Source organism: Hemicordylus capensis, chromosome 2 (genome assembly GCF_027244095.1).
Source record: "Hemicordylus capensis ecotype Gifberg chromosome 2, rHemCap1.1.pri, whole genome shotgun sequence".
Classification (NCBI taxonomy): Eukaryota; Metazoa; Chordata; class Lepidosauria; order Squamata; family Cordylidae; genus Hemicordylus; species Hemicordylus capensis.
Window position 1 is genome coordinate 276,538,171 of NC_069658.1, and position 17,457 is coordinate 276,555,627.

Below are 17,457 nucleotides of genomic sequence, written 5' to 3' on the forward strand. Positions count from 1 at the left end.
CGCCAGCTCCTTCATGGAGCCGGCAATCATGTGGGCGGCCAATCTGGCCACAGGGCTCCTGCCCGGATCATCTGCGGGGAGAGTGGGCTTAGCCCGCTCTCCCTGCTCTGCTCCTGAAACCGGGTCTCACTAATTGTGAGACCCGGCTCAATGGCCTGTATACAGTTAGCTGTGTCTAAGCACCAGTGAAATCAATGAGACAAATCAATTCTGACTAATTTAATTTAATTAACTTAAATGGGATTTAGTTCTGACAAACTTCATTGTTCAACCCAATGTGAGAAATAAATAAAAGCATAATAGAGCTTTTAGTATAGTCCTTCAGCATATTTATGTAACACATTTTATTTATTTATTTAACACATTTGTTTACTGCCAAAAACACAAGTTTCTGCGTTTTATGCCAGTAAAAACCAGTATAGTCTCACAGTTATGAGACTTGCCATCACTTGTGGCAATGCTGAACAGAGTTTTTTGACAGCAAATGGATCAGTCAAATCAACATTAGTGGTATATTAGATCAACTAACTAATTGCCTATTACAAAAGAAAGCAGAATAAATTAAATTTATTCTGGTTTCTTTTGTTGCAAAGCTTTATGGGACTTGCACTGAACTTGCAGGTCTTGGCTTTCCTGCTCAAAGAATCAGGGTTTTGATTTACAGTAAACCAGTCTCCTGGCTAGCAACCAGTCTTGCTTAGAAGCAGAAGAGCAAGACAGAAGTATGATCAATCAGTCCACTTATTGCTGCTGGTTGTTGATGTTTCCCCACAATGTCTGCAATTCTGCACAAAAATACTTCAGCCACACCATACTGCACTGCAATAGACAAAGGGCAAACATTCAGTTTTAAAAGGATACAACTCCCACTTATTTTTGAGGACAGAAATGCTTATTCTGAAACCCTGAACATCCACATTATCCCTTCTTCTTGATCTTCCAGCTGCAAAGAAATTTGATTTAATAGCAAATTATCACTGGGGAAGGGTGAACCCCCCAGACATGTTAATTTTCCAAACAGATATTTTCCCTGGGCCCTTAGAGTTATAGGTTTACAACATCTTACAGCTTGAACTTCATCAGATGGCCTTCACAGCTGCCAGAAGTTATGGCTTTGACACAGGGAATCACCCAAATCTATACTGTATGTGGGATGGGCTACTGATCTCAACTCCCAAGATGGGTTCTGATTTTGGCTCCAAAGAGCAGATTTTTTTGGATTATTCCCACTTCTGGTGAGTTTTTCTCCAAAATGGATTGCATTCAGAGGATCTGGAGGACAATAGATGCTTTTCTTGTTGTGCAGCAGATGTGCGTCTAAGCTACAACCCATACTCACAGCAGATGCACGACGTGCCCCACGATATAGGCTTATAGGACAGATGTGCTGATGCTCTCAGTCGCCTCAGGTTCAACTTCCTGTCTCCCTTTTCTTCCTCGGTCAATAGGAACTGCTGCAGTTGAGCAAGAATGCTAAGACTGGCTTTCTCCTTATTTGTCATCTCTATTGCACTTTTTAGTATGAAATGTGATTGATATAAACCTTGTCTTTTCAAGTTTACAGCAAACTTGAGAGGCTGCTGGTAGGGTGGCTTCATGCATAACATGGTAACTAAACTAAGGGCAGGACTGTTGCTGGTTGCTACTGGGTGTGTGCTCCCACTTCCACCGCCATTGTTGTGATGTCTGAAGCTACCCATTGTGTCGGAGAATCTGGCTGCTTGCTGCCCAAATGGGTGGTGTGGCCCATTTGCCCCGGCCCCCTGACAAGCAGCACGAGGCTTTATTGCAGCCTATTGGTTGCCTGGAACATGGGGGCAGGGTTTCCAGCTGCACAGGCAGCTCCAGCGTTTCCCTCCCTCGGTTCATGCTTAGCAGTCACCCTCCCTCCCTTCCCTAGGTACAGTCTGGGCTTAGCTGGTCACCTATTGGGGCCGGGCAGGAATTTTTTGGGTGCTCACCTAATTGGCCTTTGGTGCATGCCCTTTTTTTGCCTGCCTCTGACTGGACTGCACTAGCTAGTAAGTTAAGGTCACTTTTCCCAGTCACAATTTTGGCAGGTACAGTGCGGTTGGGGATAACATCTTAAGTCGGTGAGCACATTCAAGTGAGCAGCATTTGGCTAACAGATCGGACAGGTCAGCTCCTGAGATGCTGCATGGCTCAGGGAACTCTGGCTTGGACCGATCTTCTCTGTTAGGCCAATCTCCCTGGACATGCTGGCTGCCAGGGGGTGCTGCTATGGCAGAGGCCTGACTTTAGGTTGGCTAGGATGGGCAACTCCTGCTTTAGAGCACTGGGCTGTCTGGAGCCAAGGTGCATCGCCCTTTATGGTTTAGGCAGGCATGCCCTGAGTAGGCAGGCCTTTAGCTGCTGCACTGTAGAGGGGGAGAGCCAATCCCTGTTATTATTTAGCATTATGTTCTGAATCAATAAATAAAATTGTGGCCCCTTTATAACACCATACTTATGTGTCTCGTGTCTTCTTGGAGTGCGAGGGCAATGTTGGTTACCAACCACAGCCTGACACCCAAAACCAACATTTGAAGTTGGCTTGACAAAGTTGGGCAGAGGCCAGTAGCTGACATTCTCTGCCCTACCCTGGGGGCTTCTGAAGTCACAAAAATGGCAGCAGCAATCAGAGCAACAATAGCGCAGCAGCAACCGGCAGCTCTTCTGTACTTAGTTGTTGCTGTTATGTGTGAAGACTTGGTATTCATATTCCCATCATACAGTTGGATAAATGAGAGAAAGGGGATCAGCTCAGCTACAGAACCAGAACTTATTCTAGGACTTTTTGAAAGCCGTTTAGTAATCTCTTAGTACCAACATTCAAATATAAACTGTTGCCTACCTCAGTTATTTGTGCTTTTGCTTTACGTATTAGCATGGGAACCAAGTGGTCTCAAAGTTTAGTGCTCCACTTGTGCAACCTGCTCTGACTACAATGAGTCCTGTTTCTCAAGAGGCAGCCATTGTTCAGGGGCTTGTGAATATTTACTTCGTCTGCGCAGTGCAAAACATTATCTCAATCATAAACCAACACATTTGGCAATCCTGTTATTTACTTTTCTGAAGGGAAGAACAAAGGGATACATTTTCAGCCTCTTCACTTTCCTCCTATTGAATGGAAGTGGCCATACTGTTCCATAGAAGCCCAGTCTTGCACATTCAATGGGCAAGGCAGGATAATCTGCCACAGAGTTGGAGCTGATCCTAACACTTCCTTAATTCAGCTCATTTCAAAGTCCATTATTCACATTGCCATTTCTGACATGGAAAAACCACAACGAGGTAACTTTCCTGCCTAAATTTCTCAACAGAAGTCCTACTGAAATTAAGTAGTCCTTTAGAGTAACTCATGAGTAATACTCAAAATTACCTAGGTAATCTTGGAGCCTGGACCTAAAGGCCTTTGGAGCCCCACCCCACCCAAATTAAGCACATCATACTCAACCGGGCGACCACACCATCCGGGACAGAATAAAGAGGATTTGAGAGCCTCCAGGGGTTGTGGAGGCCCTGGACTTTGGCCGGGATTTCCAGGGATAAGAGCGCCTCTGGTAATACTACTGAGTATTTTAGAAACTACTCAGTAATTTAGTCTGGATGTCAGCCACTATTAGGCAACTTTCCCCCTTAATTTTTCACTTGGTGAAAGGGTCTTGTAAATGCAACATCTAGTAACATATTTAGCATGTCCTGGTAAATGCTTTGTAAGTCTCTGGTTTTGTTTGTTCTTTTAAAAAATAGAGTAACCCAGCATCCATTCACTTTAAAGCAGCAGAGTTCTTTATAAACTGCTTTAAATCTTTGCCCTATCACTTTAGTTTGCTGCTAAGGGATCCCATAGTCTTCAGTGGGCTTCTATGTAATGGACTTGGTGACTTTAAAGGAGGGCTTGCAGTTCAGCATTAGTAGCTGCTGAAGAGGAAACAGCTGAAACAGCTGAACATGTTACTTGTGCCACTATGTTGTGGCAAATGTGTTTAAGATTGTTTCTGGTGAGGATCTGAAGCCTGTATCATTTGACCTTGTTAGCAAACCATGCAGAGTACAGGTGGGCACAGACCAAAAACCCTGCTCTCATTCCATCCAGGTCTTTTCCCCCTATGGGGCAAGGAGGAAGGGGCAGGAGCCAGATCCCAAAGAGGGTGGACCAATGGCACATACCAAGACACTGGTGGGCCTCTCTCCAGCAGTTCCTAATTTGTGCCATGTCTCAGTCATGACATCTGTTTTCAATGCTGGAACACAAACCTGCAATGTAAAAAGTAGAAATGGGTTAAAATGGCCGTGAGAAGGCTCAGAGTGCATTTCCTTCACCGCTGAATCACTACAGTACACAGTGAGCTCATTCACACAATCAAAAACTGTGTTCTACATGGGTTTGGGAGCTCTGTGTGCTCCCAATTTTCAGTTGTGTGGAAGCAAGGTAGGAGGAAAACCTGGGTAGAAGTGGGTAGCTTTCCCCCCTACCTGACTTCCACACAATGAGGCGCTTCACACAATCAGTGTGAAGCCCAGTTTGGGGTCGTGCAGGGAGCCATCCCTGGGAGGCCGGATCGGCCACCCACACAACTGCTGGCTCCATCATGGAGCTGGCAGGGGCAGCTGGGATTGGGGGCCAGCCAGCCCCTGGAAGTTCCAGGATGTGTGTGGGGCATTCTAGAGAGACCCTGGGGCCAGGAGGCTTGTTTCAGCCTCCTGGCGGGGGTCTCCTCATGTGTTGCTGTAGCACCGCGCTGTGCCATGCCATGGCAGCACATGAACAACAAAATGGGGTTAGCGGAGAGCTCACTCTGCTAACCTCGTTTAAGGGGAGGGGTAGTTTTTGAGGTTTGCTGCTGGGAGGATCTGGGAGGATCTCCTGTGGCAGCAGATGACCAGGGGAAATCAAGCTAGGCTCCCTTAGCCCGATTTTCTCTGGTCGTGAGAATAGCTTCAATCACTTCTTCCCAGTTTTCCTCTTGCCTTCCTTCCACACAACCAAAAATTGGGAGCACACACAGCTCCCCAAACCTGGGTAGAACACAGTTACTGATTGTGTGAATGACAATCAGAGTCATTCACTCACCAAGGACTAAGTGACAGCATCCCCAGATCTCAGGGTGGTTTAACCCTCCCCCCCCCAGCCCCTTGTGCTGCTGGCATGTCTTTTTCTCTAGACTGAAATGGAACAAAATAGCAGAGAGGCGGTGTAGGTGGAACAGAAAAGAGAGAGCACCAGTCAGTCTCCTTGCCTATTTACTTATTTGCCAGTCAGTCTGCCCAACCTGGAACTCTCTGAGAACTCAAATACACCCAACAGGACTTAAAATTAAAGAGCATAGAGGTCATGATTGGCTAACTCTTCCCACCTCTCCAGGCTAGAAATTTTTTTTGAGCCTGTTGTTTGAGTTCACACCTTAGCAGAAATCAGCCTGAGGTCTCAAATACAGTGATCTCTGAATTCAGACATCAGTATTTAAATGTTTTTATTTTAAAAACCATTTGTAAAAACTCAATTTTATTCCACCTTTCCTCTAAGGACCTCAGGGTGACTTATATAGTTCCATTTTATCCCCACAACAACTCTGTATAATAAGGCAGAGAGATGGTGTCTGGCCAGCTACTCAATCATCCAGTGAGCTTTATTCCTGTGCAGGGATCTGAACCAACCTCTTGCAAGTTCTAGCCCAACTAACCACTGCACCACACTAGCTCTCAAACCTGGTGAAAGCCAGCTGAAGTCCTTCTCTCCCTTTAAATATTGCAGTGCTTATCAAAAGATTTCGCCCCATGGAGACAAATACGTTTGCATGCAGCAGTTTTTAAAGATGAGGTTTTTAGGAAAGCATATATCAAGTGGGTTCTCTATAGCATTCAGGCTCCAAATGGCAAGCATGATTTCTAATATCGGCATGAAAATGAACTTATTTCCGAGTTACTTGGATTGCAATAGCTCCTAGATATCTGCCCATATTTCCGTGGGCAAGTCTTCATATCACTTCATTTCCATACCTGGAAAAACATCACCGGAAGTTCAAGGCAAAGGAGTGGGGCCAGTAAAAAGCTGGAAATCCTAGGAATTGCCTAGATGCAGGAGCGGTGAGGCCACTTGTATGTTTTATCAGCTCACAAGAGCTGTGTTGCCAGGTCAACCATGCAAAAGCATTTTCTGTTCCACTTTAATTGAGCATTTACTTTAGACCACTGTTAGTTAACCTATTCCCTTTCTCCCTTGCACCCCGTAGCTTGCTCTCTCAACTTTTTCAGCCTCACTCATAGGTCTCCCTGAAGCTGTGTTTCTGTTAACCTTTCTTCTTCTGTTCCTCTGCATCTCTGCCCCTTCTCTGCAGTCCCATCTCTGAGTTACTCCAGTCTTTCTGCTTCCCCACTCACAGGCCTTTCTGCAGCCATTTCTCTCTGCACCACATAGAACCTTTCACTCTCTCCGCACCACCATAGATCTCTCCATATCCTCTCTTTTCTTTGTTTCCCTATTGTACAAACTTTTCTGTATGTCTGTCTTTCAGCTGTCCCACCATTTCCCTTCCCATGACTTACTCTGCTCTCTATTGCTGGCATGGACTAGAATATACTCCAACCACTCTTTTTGTTGAATATTCTTCACTTGAAGGGGGTGGAGATTGCATAAGAGAATTATTCTCCTATTCACAAATGATCAGTTCACATTTCTTCACACAAGAATAACTCACATATTAATTATGTGAATAGCGATGGGGCCATGGCTTACAGAGGAAGCAGATCTCCAGCATACCTTAAGAAGCATAGTCGGAGGGGGAACACCCAATGAATTGAGACTTCTGTTTGTTCATTTTTTTTTAAAAAAAGGGTGTACAAGTAGAATATAATTTTTGAACCAAGTTTATGAACAAAATCATAGGCTTTTTTCAAGATCAGAAAAGTTTTGTCTTGACAAATATTTCTTTCTGTAGGCTAGAGTCAGGAAATATTAATTTGTAATTCTAAAGGCACCTAAGCAGTTGAAAGTTATTTTACAAACCAAAGGGAAGAGTCAATAGCCCTCTTCAGATGAGAATCATGTTGGGGGTGGGGGTGGGGAGGTCATTTTTGCAAAATCAGCTGCTGTGTTGGGGGAAAAGACCCACATGAGATTCCTGGAGAATATCTGAAAGTCCACTAGAAATTCCTCAGAATTCCTCCCACCCCACCCTCATGGTATAGCTAGGGGAATGGGGCTCTGTGCTCGCCCCTGTTCACTGGCAACCCTGCTGGGTTTTTTTAAAAAGGTGTGTGAGAACAGTGTGTACACCCGCAATATCCCCTTGTGTGTGATGTCACAGCCAGAAGGGCCGTGCGAGCTCTCCAGAGCTCATTCCAAGCTGGCATTTTCTTGTTGGGTGTGTGTTTTGTTGATGCACCCAGCAATAAACATGGCTGGGAAATGAGGACCAGCTGGAGTTGGGGGGAGGGGTGCATGTCAGGCGGCACCCAGGAGCTGGGCGGCTCAGGTTCTTTGAACCCATCTGCCCTATTATAGCTCCACCTCTGTCCCCTCATATTCTCTGAGGAATTTCAAAGCATATTTGGGGGGCATATTCTCTCCCTGTCTAAGCTCCTCTTCTCTCTGTGTATTCCACTGTAGTCTTTATTTTCTCTGTACTGCTATGGAACTTCTGAATGACTCTCTTTCTTAGTCCTTCCCGCTCCCAATAGTTTATGGTCTTTTGTCTCTCTTCCCTCATGTGCTCCATCACCGAGCTACTCTCTCCCTCTATATTACAGGAGTTGCACTGGCTGCCAATAAGTTTCCGGGCAAAATACAAAGTGCTGCTTATAACCTATAAAGCCCTAAACAGCCCACGGTATGTATGAGAGTGCCTTCTGCATGATCCCCATCATCCACTACATACATCAAGGGAGGCTCATCTGTGGCTACCTTCATGTTGTTTGGTGGCTGCCCAGGGACGGACCTTCTCTGTTGTCACCCCGAGACTTTGGAATGCTCTTCCCATGGGAATAAGAGTCTCCCCATCTCTAGTGGCTTTTAAAAATGTTTTTTGATTTGTCTTAAACTGTTTTTAGCATTTAATTGATTTTAATGTTTTGTTTCGTGTTTTGTTGTGAACCGCCCTGAGACCTTGGTTTAGGGCAGTATACAAGTAAGTTAAATAAATAAATAAATAAATAAATAAATAAATAAAATAAACCAATGGATCATAGTAATAGACTTCTACTTTCACTTGAGACCTACTCTGTAGGCCCATGCTGACAGGATGGCTGTTTGAATCCTCACAGGATGGGCCTTGACAAAGGTTTCCTCCTCCCTCACCGAAAAGGCAGCAAACAACAAACCCCCCCCCCGGGGCCCCAAATTAATAGGAGGAGGCTGCAACTAGTCCATAGCATGACCAGCTTATGTTCTTTTCTTTTCCAAGAGTTTTGAGGCAAATTCACAGTTCTCCTCCCTCCCTAGTTTCTGTTGTGCAGGTTTATTCTAGAATATAGAACAGACTCTAAGGCTCTCACATAACACTAGAACCAGGAGTGAGCCCATGAAATTGACTGCCAGGAAATCTAGGACCAACAAATGGAAGTACTTTTTAACACAACGTATAATCAACTTGTGGAATTCTCTGCCATGAGATGTGGTGTCAGCCAACAACCTGGATGGCTTTAAGAGGGGTCTGGATAACTTCATGGAGGAGAGGTCTATCAACGCTACTAGTTGGAGGGCTAAAGGCCACCTCCAGCCTCAAAGGTAGGATGCCTCTGAGTACCAGTTGCAAGGGAGTAACAGCAGGAGAGAGGGCATGCCCTCAGCTCCTGCCTGTGGCTTCCAGCGGCATCTGGTGGGCCACTGTACGAAGCAGGATGCTGGACTAGATGGGCCTTGGGCCTGATCCAGCACGGCTGTTCTTACATTCTTATGTAAGGTTAGTTTGGATCCCTTCTTCAGAATTCCGGCCAATGCTTAGGCAGTCCTGTTACAGCCAAGCTCTGGTCTGATTTCAGATTTCATCCCACAAACTCACCTTTATTAGAACTAGAATTATGAAATGAATCACACTTTCTGTTTTTATGAGACATGTGTGATTGCAACCACCTCTTCCTTTCACCCGACTCTGCCTGAAAGTAAATTGCTGCTGGGGACAGAGCGGAGAACTGAGAGTGGGAGGAAGAAGTGAAGCAGCTGTGATCAGCAATTGTCAGAAACTAGTAAAATTTCACACATGACTGTTCTAAGAAACTGAAACAAGATAAACAGGATTTGGTAAGAATTTAAACACAACACTGGCCATATTATTTGGGAACACAACAGTTGTGTAACGCTGTGAAAAACCAGCACAGCTGCGCACTGGTTATGGATAAGCCAACAGCAACATCCTTCTTCTCCCACCTACAAAAAGGTATGTGTAATTTAGCTCAAGTTCCCACTTTCTTCCTGAACAATCAGGCTTATGTTCTTTTCTTTTCCAAGAGTTTTGAGGCAAATTCACAGTTCTCCTCCCTCCCTAGTTTTGGAAGCCACCTACAAATAAACACTTAAATGTTTTCTAAATCATATCTCCTGATTTATGGCCAGTGTTTATTAAATCTAATCGAAATGAAAGCTGCCAGGATCATTCTATCTGAACTGCATTTCTCTCCCTTCCCTTCCCCCCTTCCGATAACCGTGCACAGCATGAAAATCCGATTTAGAACAAGATTATAGTAGCATAATCTCATTAACAATGACAAGCTCCACTGGCCCTTTCTCCTTCTCTATAGCCATCACTTTTATGGCTCCTTGGGAGCTGTAGAAAACCATGGCTGTGATGAATTGCTAACCACAAAGGTTCAGTGCCAATGAAAAAAATCTGCATTCATGAGACGACTTTGGGAATGCTTCCCATGGAAAAGCTTCAGCTTGCTCAAAAGGGGCATTTGCAGCATTCACTTTTCCAATACGTTTCAAAAATGCATAGAGGGAAGGAGACAGAAAATGACCAAAGCTTTGGAATATGCTGGAATGGTCAGCTGCAAATATTTTACAAAAGTGTAAAATTCTTGGGCACTTTTTGAAATTCATATTTCCCATATTTGTATGTTTAGCTGGTCCAACATTTCAATGATATGCATCTTCAGCTATTTTCTGACTGGTTTCCTTTATTCATTTTCACAACTCATATTGGGAAATCACAGTCGGCTGCAACATGAAAGAGTGGGTCTTGCTCAGACCTTTTGAGACAGAAAGTCCAGACTTTCACTGAATTATGAAACAACAAACAAGCTATATTTTTTTTCAGTTCACTGCATTTCTATCCGTGTCGGATTTCCATGAAACTTGCTTAAGAAATTGAAAAATATGGAAAAGCTTAAGTGCTGCAGATATAAATACTTTTTTCTAAACACGTACACTCTTCTGGACATAAAGGTGGGTGTCCTGGAGTTGGAGAAGCAAACAAGAGAGGTGTCAAAGAGAGACAGAGCGGTAATAATGGGTGACTTCAACTACCCACACATAGATTGGGTAAATTCGCATTCAGATAGTGAAAGAGCGACCAAATTTCTACACATGTAAATGACTGAGCCTTAGAACAGTTAGTTGAGGAACCTACCAGAGAGCTGATGATGGACTTAATCCTGAGTGGTGCCCAGGACCTGTGTGAGAAGTCAGAGTTACAGAACCATTGGGGAACAGTGACCATAGTGACCCATTCAGCTTATATGCGAGTGGAACACTACCAAGGAAGTCCAACACTGACGCGCTGGAGTTCAGAAGAAGTGACTGGTAAAAAGGAAGTTGAAAAGGAAAGTCAAGAGGGTCAAATCACTCCAGAAAGCATGGTATTTCTTCAAAACCACAATAATAGAAGCTCAGTTGGATTGTCTACCAAGAAGGAGGAAAGGTACCACCAAGTTCAGGAGGATGCCAGCATTGCTAAGAAGTAGAGTCAGGGAAGCTATAAAAGGGAAGATGACTTCCTTCAGAAAATGAAAGTCTTGTCAAAATGAAGAAAACAGAAAGGAACAAACTCTGGCAAAAGAAAAGAAAAGAAGAGTTACCTCTTCTGAAGTCCAGTGTTGGATTTCCTTGGCAGTGCTCCACTTGCATAGCATAGTGTAATGGTTAAAGTGTAGGACTCGGACCAGGAAGACCCGAGTTTGAATCCCCATTCAACCATGAAACTCACTGGGTGACTCTGGGCCAGTCATGTATCTTTCAGCCAAACCTACCTCACAGGGTTGTTGTGAGGATAAACATAACCATGTACACCACTCTGAGCTGCTCATAGGAAAAGCGGGGTATAAATGTAAAAATAAATACATAAATATAAACTGAATTGGATCACACTATGGTCACTATTCCCCAATGGTTTGACAACACTGACATCTCGCACCAGATCCTGGGCACCACTCTAGATTAAGTTCGCCAAGTTCGCCTTCTCTCTGGTTGGTTCTGCGACTAACTGTTCTAAGGCACAGTCATTTAGCATGTCTAGAAATTTGACCTCTCTTTTATCTGACTGTGAATTTACCCAGTCTATGTGTGGGTAATTGAAGTCACTCATTATTACCGCTCTGTCTCTCTTTAATGCCTCCCTGATTAGCTTCTCCAACTCCAGGTCACTCTCCGCGTTTTGATCCGGAGGGTGATAGAACATCCCTAGTAACACACTTTGTTACAGCCTGCCACAAATGCGGCAATCACAGCAGTAAAGTCAGATTTCAATAAAGTCAGCATGGTGTAGTGGTTAGAGTGTTGGACTAGGACTGGGGACACTTTAGTTCAAATCTCCATTCAGCCATGAAGCTCAGTGGGTGACTCTGGGCCAATCATTTATCTCTCAGCTTAACCTACCTCACTGGGTTGTTGTGGGGATAAATACAACCGTGTACATCACTCTGGGCTCCTTGGAAGAAGAGTGGGATGTAAATATAAAAACAAAATAAACAAAATAAATAAATATGCATATGCAAGTACCAGAAAGAGCAAATCAACCCGCTATTCAGCAATGGTTGTTTCTTATCCCAGCACAAATTTAGCAAAGTGGAAACCTTTATTGACATAGTCATGAGTACTTAGGCCATGTTCCATTTTTCTATGGTTTTAATTTTATTTTTATGAAAACAGCAATGTCTGGTATTTTAAAAGTTTCATTTTAATTAATTTCTTACTTTTTTAAAAGCAGTTTACCAATTAAATACTCAATTTAAATCCAATCCAAAAACCATTATAAAACATAATTAAACCCAAAATAATACACACACATCCACAGATGTTTTTCAGCAGCAAAACTAGCATGGTTGACCCTTGTGAACTGTATTCACATCATTCAAATTTTAGAAAGTCATGCAGCCCACATCCAGGATTCTGATCCTACTAATGTCTTCTGCAAGGAAATACTGCAAGGAAAGCACCATCCATTAAACTGTAAATACTGCAAGGAAATAATCATCTATTACATTTGGAGCTCTTCTGGATATCTATCTACTTGTAATGTGGTGACATCATATGGTCTCCCTGAGCAGGGGCGTAACAAGGCTGGAGTGGGTGCAGAGACAAAATTTTAAAATGGGCCCCTCGCTGATATACACACACACACACACACACACACACACACACACACACACTTCACAATATAGTCATGTGACTTGCCTCTGGGGGCCCCCTTGAGGCGTGGGGGCCCCCAGGCAGCCGCCTCCCCTTGCCTAATAGTAGTTACGCCCCTGTCCCTGAGAGATCTTGGACAGTGTAGCAGCAAGGCCCAGGTACTTTTGCATGATTGTGATAGCCTACCAGAAAAGGGAGCTGCCGGTCTACAGCTGTACATCAGTGCCACCATGGCAGATCGCCAAAAGAGAGATCAGGAGACATAAGTGGTCATTAGGGTTATCCCTGGTCCTATAAAGCTGCTGATTCTAGTTTGGTTCCTCAACTTGTTGGTTAATCCCCTGCCAACTCCTGCTAACTTGGCAAAGAGGCACCTTTTAATGTGGTGATTCTCTTTTATTTAGCAGGGGGAGAGTAACTGGCCCTATCCACCCCCAGCACAGGACCTCCAGTGACTGTTGCTGATGTCCATCTTATGTTTCTTTTAGATTGTGAGCCCTTTGCGGACAGGGATCCATCTTATTGATTTGTTATTTCTCAGTGTAAACCGCCCTGAGCCATTTTTGGAAGGGCGGTATAGAAATTGAATGAATGAATGAATGAATAAATAAATTACTATTAATTTACTATTAATTTACATGTTTTTTTGCTCCCCTTCTTTCCAAGTAGCTCAGGGAAACTTGTATGTTTCCCCTTCCTCACTTTTATCCATAGCGTAGGCTGAGTGGTAGTGTCTGGCCTAAGGTCACTCACTGATCTTCCTGACTGAATGGGAATTTGAACCCAGGGCAGTCTAGCTATAATTGGCTTCATGCCAGATATGTATCATACTGATAGAGCTAAGACAAGCCTGTCATTCCTCAGCCCTTTATTTCAGCTACATAATAGACCTGGAGCCTTTCTGATGGAGTCTCTCAAGCCCTTCCCCTAGAGGGATTAATACTACTACGAGATTAACATATCTCATACGACAAGCTATATGCATATAACCACTTCATCTGTCAGCCCTGCATGGATTGGAAACTGGAATATTGACTTTGTCTAAGCCCACTGAAAAAAAAGGCCTGACATGATCCAGATGGAAAGTTTCTGCACTAGTATCAGCATCACATCTTTCTGGGAGTCAGCTGTCTGGTGTGAATACTTTCCATGTGATCGTGCCAGTCCACATGGTCAGCCCCTCAAATATGCTACGTCAGCTGTGTAGAGATCCCATCACACAGAATTGTTTTTGGAAGGCAATCATGCCACTGTGGTAACATTACCACAAGTTCATGCCACCCTGGCTAAGGTAACCACCTCATGTTAGAAACTAATATCTTATTAGCTCCACACATCTGGCTTTGTTCCTAGTGATGGACCCACTCTTTGGTGGGCTACTTACTGGCGGTGGGTTTCTGACACTGAAGGTCCATGTAATCACTAGGTTAGATAATTAAGAAGTATGGGACTTGATTTATTTGTGGTATGTATTGGGCAGTGTGGTGGATTAACAGAGAGGCAGAGTAGGCATTTGCCGATGACAGAAAAATTTGAGGAGCAGCAAATTTTGCCCCTCCTCAAGTTTTGCTGCCCCTCTCTGTGGGCAGTGGTGGCTGCAGCAAGAGTTGAGTGGGTAAGGAGAAAGTCCCCCCTTTTTCCTTGGGGGAGGGGGAAGGCAAACCTTTTTTGTTTAAGGTTAAAAGGCAGCAAAAGCCTTTTTGCCTATGGGCGGCAAAAAGCTTAATCTACCCCTGGTATTGGGTTAGCCAGAGGCAAGCCTATTATGTTCCTTCCAGTAGAAGATCATGGGATAGGAACATTGGAAGCTGTCATATACTGAGTCAGACCACTGGTCTATCTAATGGTCTGATGTTGTTGCCTTGCTTGCTGGAGAAGTCCAAGCATGTCAAGTGTCAGTGTGGGCCATGTTGACATTGGCAATTGGTTGCTTAGCAATGACTTCATAAGTCATGGACCTTTCCAATACATGTATTCGCTGTGTAATCTTGGTAGTGCAATGTGTCCTGGGGTGCAATAACCCTATCTGAGCAGATTTTGGATTTATGTGAAAAAGTGAACTTATCCTCAGTTTTGTGGAAACAGCTCTTTAAAAAAGTTGACTAAAGACACTTTGAAAGTGTTCCATTTAGAATGTGCCAATGTGATGCAGATGTACCGGGCACCTTGATCAAAAGGGCCCATGATCCTGGTAAGAAATATGCTATAAACTGCAAGATGAAGTTCAGTTCTCTAATATTATTGCCTAATATTCAAAGTCAATTTAAGTATAAGGCTGCCTGAACTTAAAACACAGCAACATTTTCTAAAATCAGAATGCACCAACTTTATATTGCATGCTGGTTTGCAGATAACGAATAGATTGCAGTAATATTTCTAGGCAAATTATTTAAAATTTAGATAAGCACTTTGGTGCCACCTACTGGGGAAAAAGCATTCCTTATATTCAAAGACCATCTAGTATTTAAAGATGTAAATTTGAAATGAATTGAAAAGATGAATTGAAAAATAAACACAGCACCTTATTTGAATACACTTTGCTGACAGCATCAAATATACATATTACAGATTAAGAAAATGTGTACAAATATTTCTCTATTTGCCAGCTATAGTGCACAGAAGACACAAAAATGACTTGAGCACAAATGACTTGAGCATGTCCCCTCCTATCTGAGCAAAGAGGAACCTTTTAAAAGTGATGATTCTCTGTATTTAGCAGGGGAAGAGCAACTGGCTCCATCCATTCCCAGCATAGCATCTGTCCTGTGGCTGTTGCTGGTGTCTAAAAACGAAACATGATAGACATGATCGATTGTGAGCCCTTTGGGGACTGGGAGCCATCTATATATATAATTCTCTAAGGTGTGCCCATGACTAATTCCATGTGTGGCAGCTCTCGCAAGAGTTTGCAAGCAGAAGCACAGTGGTGATTGGGCGGTGGAGAGTCCATATACAGACAGGGAGGAGGAGCCTGTGAGAACAGAAGCGTCATGGTGATTGGGCAGTGGGGATTCCATGTGCAGATAGGGAAGAGGAGCCTGTGGCACCATGGTTATTGGGCAGGGGGATTCCATGTGCAGATAGGGAGGAGGAGCCTGTGATGGTTAAGGTCAGTTGGAATGCGACTGTTACTGGTTGGAAGATGTTTTTGATTGTAGAGGAGAGGAATATATCTATATAAAAGGATAGTGGGCAGGGGTCTGCAAAGAGAGGGGTCGTGAGGGAGGAAAGAGCCCCTTCAGGTGAAGGAGACTGCAGCTGTGTGAATTAGATGAGGAAACAAGATCTGTTAACTCAGAAAGGGAGAGAGAGAAAGAGAGAGAAAAGAAGGAAGGGGAAGAAAGTCAGAAGGGAAGAGCGAGTAGAGGAGAGAGAAAGAGAGAAAAAGAAGGGAGAGGAAGAGAGAAAGAAGGAAGGCCGAGGGACGGGATGGAGCCTGTTAGCTGCCTAAGGAGAACGTGCGGCCATGGCGGTGCCTATTGACAGCAAAGAAGGGTCCAGTCAACCACTGCTGCTGTTTGAGGCTACCAAGGTCATTGGCGGAGAGAGGCAGGCAGGCAAGGGATGGGCCTGGACCTGTCAGCGTCCTGAAGGGAATGAGCGGCCATGGCGGTGGCAGCAGCAAGGAAGGGCCCGGTCAACCACTGCTGCTGTTGCTGCTGCTGCTGCTCCTGTGGTGAGGAGCAGGAGTGGGGCTCAGGTGAGGGTGGGAAGGTCTCTGGGGATAGGGGGCTGCAGCTTGGCCAGTAGGCACCAGCAATGCTGCAGCTGCGACTAAAAAGGCTTGAGTAGTAGTAGTAGTAGTGCAGCTCAGATGAGGGTGGACAGATATCTGAGGTGAGGGGGGCTATGGCAGGGGGTGAGGGGAGCAATCAAGTACTATCGTGCAGATGCTCTGCGCAGGTTAAGCTAGTATATAATATTATATATGTTATCTTATGCATATGTATGTGTGGATGTACATATATGTATAGGATAACAAGATTACAGTCTCCAGCAAAACTGAGACAAGGAGTACAAGATCCTGATACACCTGGGTCTGCATGTCTCCTCTTTCGTGCCCAGTGAGCGGTTACATTGGTCTTTATATGGGAACTGAATGTCTGAAACCTTTGTGTTATTCATTGCATCTGTAGCTTAATATGCCATCACATTCTATAGCAAGAGTGGTCTTCATATTTTAGTCTATCATGTTGGGAAGTGAAAATATGGTTTTACTGCATTCCACCCATCATCTAGTGTCATGCTCTGAGAGCCTCAGAATTGCAATGGTAAACCCCTCCTGTGTTCTACCAAAGAAAACCGCATGGCTCTGTGGTCACCAGGAGTTGACACCAACTCGATGGCACAACTTTAGTGTAGTTATAGCCTATCTTGGGCATGAGTACAGGAATGCTCATGATCATAATAATGGCAGTCATAATAATTAATGTGTCATTCTTGACTACAGTACTAGTTTTTAAGAACAGCTAGAGGAATGTCATGAATAACATGATAGTCTCATTCTAAAACTCTTCATGTGAAAGGACACAGTTTCACACGGTTACTTAGGCCAGATTCAGACATAACATGGAACTGTGGGTCCAATAGACTCATGGTTCCATGCCTCCCTCCCCCAACTCTCCTGTCCATGTTTGGACGTTGGAGAGAAGAGCCTCCCTGCAGTCAGCAAGGCTGCAGAGAGGTGGGGGATATGGCTGTGTTGACTTCCTTCTTTCCTGAAGGACAGCACGCACCGCCAATAGCAACCAGAGCAAGGGAGGAGTTGGACTTCCTCCCTCAACTCTGGTTTGTGACAAGGCTAACAGCAGAGCCAGTGTTCAGATGTAACACTGGCCCTACCAAAACAAAGGTTGGGACAATGAAACTTAGAGAGAACTGAAGGTAAGAAA

General features: G+C 44.2%; 1 long non-coding RNA gene across 2 annotated transcripts in view; it reads right to left on the reverse strand.

The window, feature by feature from the left end:
- Nucleotides 1-258: 258 nt before the first annotated feature.
- Nucleotides 259-17,457, reverse strand: part of LOC128346166 (uncharacterized) — a 63,012-nt gene continuing 45,813 nt past the window's right edge. The window contains exons 2-5 of one of the 2 annotated variants that reach the window (XR_008316817.1): nt 11,813-11,864; nt 4,174-4,260; nt 1,340-1,454; nt 259-943 (exon numbers count right to left, since the gene is read on the reverse strand). This is a non-coding gene — a long non-coding RNA (uncharacterized LOC128346166). The remainder of the gene's footprint in view (nt 944-1,339; nt 1,455-4,173; nt 4,261-11,812; nt 11,865-17,457) is intronic. The other variant, XR_008316816.1, reaches the window with a different exon arrangement.